This window comes from Motacilla alba, chromosome 3, assembly GCF_015832195.1.
Source record: "Motacilla alba alba isolate MOTALB_02 chromosome 3, Motacilla_alba_V1.0_pri, whole genome shotgun sequence".
Classification (NCBI taxonomy): Eukaryota; Metazoa; Chordata; class Aves; order Passeriformes; family Motacillidae; genus Motacilla; species Motacilla alba.
Window position 1 is genome coordinate 32,947,153 of NC_052018.1, and position 6,531 is coordinate 32,953,683.

Genomic DNA, 6,531 nt, shown 5'->3' on the forward strand with positions numbered 1-6,531 from the left:
CATGTTGATGCAATTGCACTGAAGAGGATATAAGCAATAATAAGGAGTGAGAGACCAGGTAAGCATCTCAATGACTACTTTGTTGGATGCTCTTCATGAAATTACAATAATTGTCTGGAAAAATGAGTTACATCCTTTTGAGTGTTCAATTCTAAAATCAAATCTCATTTTTTGTTGCAGAGCAGACATTTATTTTCACAATTATCCTGCTTACATCACTGTGGACTTCCCTTGAACTGTGCATTGCCTAAAGCTGTGAGGCTACAGTAGGCACTTTCTATACCTCCCTGATATCCATACTTCTTCATTAAGGACAAGAAGCAGAAATGTAGATTAAAAAAATCTAAAAACAACTTCTTTCATTCTAGAAAGTAATTCATGTCACAAACAACCTCCTAAAGCAGTGCTCATTTGGTACCACTTTATGAAGTAAGGTGACCATGCAGCCACATCCTGCCCACCTTGGGGACAGCACACAAAGAAAGAAATTGAGTGTGGGAGAGGGGAAGATGAAATGAAACATCTGTCTACAGAAACATCCTGTCTGCTGTAAAACAGCTACTTTTGTAGGCAAGGAGAATCCACTACATCTCTGCAGATCCAGTCACACAGATGTGACAGGAGAACCTGCATCTCCCAGACCACGCAGTAGAAGTGAAGTCTCACTTTTGTACTGGCCTCTATGCTTTGAAGCTGAGCCTTCTAGTCCTCTTAAGGTCTTTGTGGGAAGACACAGTTCAGCATCCTGTAGTGTATGTTCCTTCCAGCATTTTACTTGGTGGCTGAGAAAATGATCATAGCCAAGGCCTCAGAAGTCTATTACAAGGTGAATTTTATATCAATTATTTGCATATGGTAGATAATGCGCAGTAGCCTAGAGCATCCAAAATATTTAGAGCAAAAAAATACTGAAACGTGTCTCAGAGGGGTAACAAGCCTCGTTAACAGCAAGCACAAGCACCAACGTAGGCTTCAGGAAGTCAATGGTGCCCTCTAAAGGGAACTCGTGTGATACACAGGAAAGCTTCACAGCTGTGGGACCCACTGCTCATATAGCCATGGAACAACCTAGCAACAGCCTATGTGCAACAACTTAAATAATCTGTAAGATGATAAAATGCAGAGTCATTACTATTTCTTCTGAATTTGGTAAAGAACCCTGTGGAAAGCTTTTTTCAAACATTTATTGCTTATGATGAGAAGGCATCCTTGTCCCAAGCAATATAAATGTTGGGACCAAGACCTCAGATCATGGCAAAGGAAAGAAAGGTACGTTGAACTACCAGTTCAATGGTAGTCTGCACAGTGAAAGCAGGCATGATATATTTCATAAAACTTTAATCTGAGCTAAATAATTCTTGCACAGAGAGATTGTGGAGCCTTCCTTGAGAACCATCTGGATGCAATCCTGTGCAATGTGGTGTAGGATGACCCAGCCTGAGCAGGGAGGTTGGACCAGGTGACCCACTGGGGTGCCTTCCAAGCTTTCCCCTTGTGTGAGTGTGTGATAACACAGCACAGCAGCAGGTACACAGACAGTGATTACAAGAGCTACTCAGGAATGAACATGTGAGTGAACAAGCACCAGAGAGCGACCAGAGCACTGCAAGCAGTGCTTTGTCTCAGCCTTAGCCATCAGGATCCTGCAATTACTTTGTGCTTCTTCACTTATAAAACTCAACCTGTTCCCTTCCAAGAAGTATGAAGCATCTTGAACAGCAACACACACTTTGTCTCAATCTCCCAGTTGAGCTCTGGCTGATTGCACCATCATTTGGCCAAATCAGGAGAAGAGCTATTGATCTCCAATGTACTGATGTGCAGATCTTATACATGGGGATACATTATTCCAGGACAAGAGTCTGCTTCCCCAGGAAGATTAATCTTGTGTTGAATTCAAGAGGCGCTGCAATGCTTTGCTGCTAAGAAAGTCAGGACAATTATTCCCGGGTTTAGTGATTGCCACTCATTAAAATCAGGATTTACTTGATTACATTTTGGAGAAACTCTAGACCCTGAGTGTAATTTATAACTGATGAGAAGATAAAAATATTAATATTGCTTAAAATTACGTATTTCCAGTGAGTCTTGTAAATGTTGATCATGCTCAATCTTCAAGCATGCTTTTTTCCCCATTGGATTGCAGGTGTAGTATCAGGAGGATGATGTGATTTACCAGATAAGGTAAAGCTACATCCTTTGCTCACAAATGTAACTTACATGTGCCAGCATTTGTGATGTAGTCACTGGAAACAAACAAAATATCAGAGAGCCATGATTTTCAGAAGACATTGGAATAATCATGGGAATGTTTCTATCTTAGATTTATGCTTTTCTGCAATAAAAGTATTGCACACAACTCATTCCAGAACTGCACTATACCTGAGACTTGTATAGAGGATGCCCATACACAAAGAAAATTGAGGGCAGTGCCTTATAATGCAAGACTATGTGGAAATTCCTAGTCTAACTTCCACCACTGGCCACTGTGACTTGGAGAAGGCCACTTTCACCTCTCATTTCCTCAGGGTTTTCACATGGGTGGCATGAGACCTGTAGGTTTAGAGAGCATATTGAGTCAAAAATGTCTCTGAAACAGAGGTGCTGCTGTTGTTACTGTACATGATGGGTTATGAGACAAGGAAAACCACATACCAGTCAAACTAATGCTTACTTGTTAAACAAAGATCATTCCCCAAGGCTCAGGTGCTTGGTTCACACAGGCAGTTTAAGATGTTTCCACCGAGAATTCAAAGCCAGAGTTAGCTTTACAGCAAGAGGAAGGTCAGGTATGGGAGTTCAGTGTGTGCCCTTTGCCAATCTGAACACGATTTTTTCATGCTGAGTACTAGTAATTAAGTGATCTCTAGGGAATAACAGCACCTGCGTTATCCATCCTTGCTACCATGAGAATTATTAAGCAGCAAACTGTGAAGCTCACAGCTCGTTAGAAGCTCTGCACAACACAGCAGCACACAGCCTGAGTCCCATGACTCCCAATATATCACAGCACAGAGAACGGCAGTGGAAACAAGAAGACTGCAAAAAGGAAAAACTATTGGGAAGGCTGGGATGTGGGAGCAGCAGGAGGATTGGCAGAAGGGCTGTCAGAGGCACTCAGATTAGCAGGTCATCAAGATCCTAGCACAGCAATGTGCAGCTTTTTTGGTTACTTGGAACAGCAGGGGTGATCTATACCCAGACTAAAACAGACATGCCATTGAGGGAGGATGTTGGGAAGAACAGCCTGGAGCACTTGGCAGTTTCAAGAAGGCAAGAAAGGACAGTGAGGAAATCCTAATGACTTGCGGAGGTGGGATAAGATGGGCAGCTCCTAAGGGACACAAATGACACTTCCAAAGCCAGCCACTCTCCCCAGTTAAAAGAGTGAACAGAAGATTGAGGAGAACTTCTGAGCAGGCAAGCCTTGTGCTCTGGGTAGTATCCAAACCTGCTCGCTGGACAGAGTGCTTCAGCACCTGCATCTTAGTGCTCATGTGTGGACAACTCAGTTCCAAAACAAGGTCACATCTCTTTCCAGTGTCCTTCCTATCCTCTTGCAACACGATTTCCACCCACAGGTGAGAGGGAACACAGCACAACACAGCTGGTTAGGGAGCTTGAGGTAACCGTGGGAGAGGAGATAAACAGAACATAGGGAGAAGGGATAAAGGGAAAATAAGGAGAGGAGATAAAAGGGAACCTAGGGAGAACATCCCCTGTCATGCCTAGGGGATGAAAAGCAGAAGTCAGTTCAGACAGAAGGAAGGAATGATGGTCCATCAGAGGAAAGACATGGTGGAAGCAGCAAAAGGAGCTTACGGAAGTCTGAGGGAAAGTGCAGAAAGAGAGTTGTGGGACAAAAGAGGATTCACAGAAATTATGGCAAGATGCTCTAATGTTTGAACAGTATGTTTCAGGAAACAGGAAAATGGAGGTAAAAAGAAGGCATTGGAAAGATAAGCATGTAGGAAGCAGCTACTGGGGAGAGACTTGAGTTAGGGTTTGCATCCTGAATACAATACTCTCATATTCAGGAACAGTTGGACACACAGAGGTGTTCTGAGACAACTATGTGCAAGTGGAACAAAGCAGCTTTGTGCAAGGCATTTTCACTGGAAGGGAGCATTAATACCAGAGGAATGTGGAAAGGATGACAGAATCATAGAATAGTTTTGGTTGGGACAGTGGCAGGTCATCTGGTCCAGATGGGGAAAGAAAATAATACATAGGAGATTAAAATTGCCTTGCATCTTCACACATATAAAGTGAAGCTTTATCTATAATGCCAAAAATGCATATCCAAGTAAAACCTTCCCTTGGTTCTCCAGGCTGATGTTCCCCTCTGGAAGCAATGCTCATTTTACAGATTACTGGAATTGCTACTATAACTGCTCTGGATTCTTTGCTGTGAAGCAGAGAGGGTTTTATTGCATAGCAAAAGGAGGAAATGGACACACATGAAAATCAACCTGTAGCTTGCTCTAAACACACATGCACATCTAATGCACAGTTGATGCCATCACAAAACAAAGATAGGAAAAATATTTCTCATGCAAACTGGGTTGGTGGTTAATCAAGTGAATCGTACCTTTTAGAGAGGTATCCTAGCAACTCCCCAGCAGCCACGAGTCCCGGCTGACAGCGCACACTGATGCAATTGTTCTCCTCCTGCAGACATCAAAACTTTGCAGCTAATCAAAGAGATAATTCGAAACAGGAGACCATGTTAAATTTGATCCAACAAAAGGGAATTTCATAAATGAGCAATGTCACCCGGGGCATCTCTTATGCTTAAAGTTGTCATCTTGGAACAAGAGTAGGTCAGGCTTAGCGAAGCCATGCAATGCTGGGAACAAAACCTCCCTTCCTGCAACCACGACTCTCCTGAAGGCACTCGTGTCTGCCACACTGGTTTGTGCTGGTCTCTGCTTCAGAGCACTATGCAGAATTTATTACCATTCTCTTGAATAGCAAAGGCTGACCCAAAGCACTTTGCAGAGCACAAGTATCAGAGAAAGCCCTGCTGATGCTCCTGTAGCCACCTGTCCCAAAATCAAAACCATACTGCTAACATGCCAGATTAGATATTCTGTCCCACCTCCTGACAGTGCAAATAGGCTCAGGCCTGGCTGGATAAGATCTTCTGTCTCAGGACCAGCAATGAACTTGAGGCTACCAAGTAGCCAAAGCTCATCCTCTCTAAGTGTCCTCGTTTTGGAGGCATCAGATTTGCAATTCACCTCTTTAGGCACAGGTGCAATAGAAGAAGCAAAATCACAAACACAGGATCCCATAAGGTTATAGAAAATCACTTTTCCCCCTGCTCCCACTTTTTAGCTAGCCCAAATATTCCACAGATCTGGGAAAAATATTCAAGATGTTTAAGCATTTCCCACTTCCTTTCCCACTTCCCTTTTCTTACCTCATCTGAGAGGCTTCAGTTCAGAGTTGTGAAGGGTCTCCCAAGTTCTCCTCCAATGGTTTACTTTTCTTCTGGATTACAGAACATCTATTATACTCCCCCCGACACACTCACCAGTTCATCTCCTCTTTCAAAGAGAAAAATATTCCTTCTTAAAACTTCCTGTTTTCTCTGTCAGGTGAGCCCTGACACCTGACCACCCTTATCAGATGCTTCTCATATACTTTTGTTTGATGACCACTCTCTTGGGGATCAGAACTGTAAGACCATTTTTTCTAGGAAGTAATAATGACCCTGAATATTGCACTAAAACTGTTAATCAAAATTTAATGATCCTTCCTTGTTGGAATGGAGGAATTTCTTCCATCACCTTTGATGGTTCAGAAGGAAAGCAAGAACAGATGTAATAGTCATATGGTCTAAACATCAAACAGAACCTAAAACTGGACAAAAACATCACATCACACACAAATCATCATCAAAACTGTTGTGACCTACTTTTTACTGCAAAAGCTGGATTTTTTTTGCAGTCAATCAAGTGCTGTTAGACACTGCCACCACTAGAAGCAACATGCAGACTGTCCAGCTACAGCAGCTGAGACTAGGGGTACGGAGGACTACAGGGGATCAGTGTGCCCATTTGTAAGGTCTACAGTGCTTTCTAAGACCTTGCAAAAGTTTCTTCCAGTGAGTAGAAAACTGTTACTCTACAGCAGAAATGCTGCTTACAGCTGTTACAGGACATAAACGTTTCCTCCCACAGATTACCTCTGGTTTCACACATTTTATCTGTAATGGTATTTTTGCCAGTAACTCTAAAACTACAAAGTGCAGCAAGAGAAAAGAATAAACTGTAGAGATGGACAGTCATGAGAGGAAAAGAGAAATTATACCTGTGACACTGTTTCCAGCAGATCAATTTATTTCCACCTTCCTAATGCAGATATACCTTTTATTTTTGGTGTGAGTCACCACAGTATTTGCTTTAGGAAGAGGCTGGTAACAGGATATGAATATTTGTGAGCTTAAGAAGGGGCTGATAATAAAAAAACAGCTTAGAAATGATACATTTGTAATTGAAACAGCAGGGCACATCAGTTCAGCAC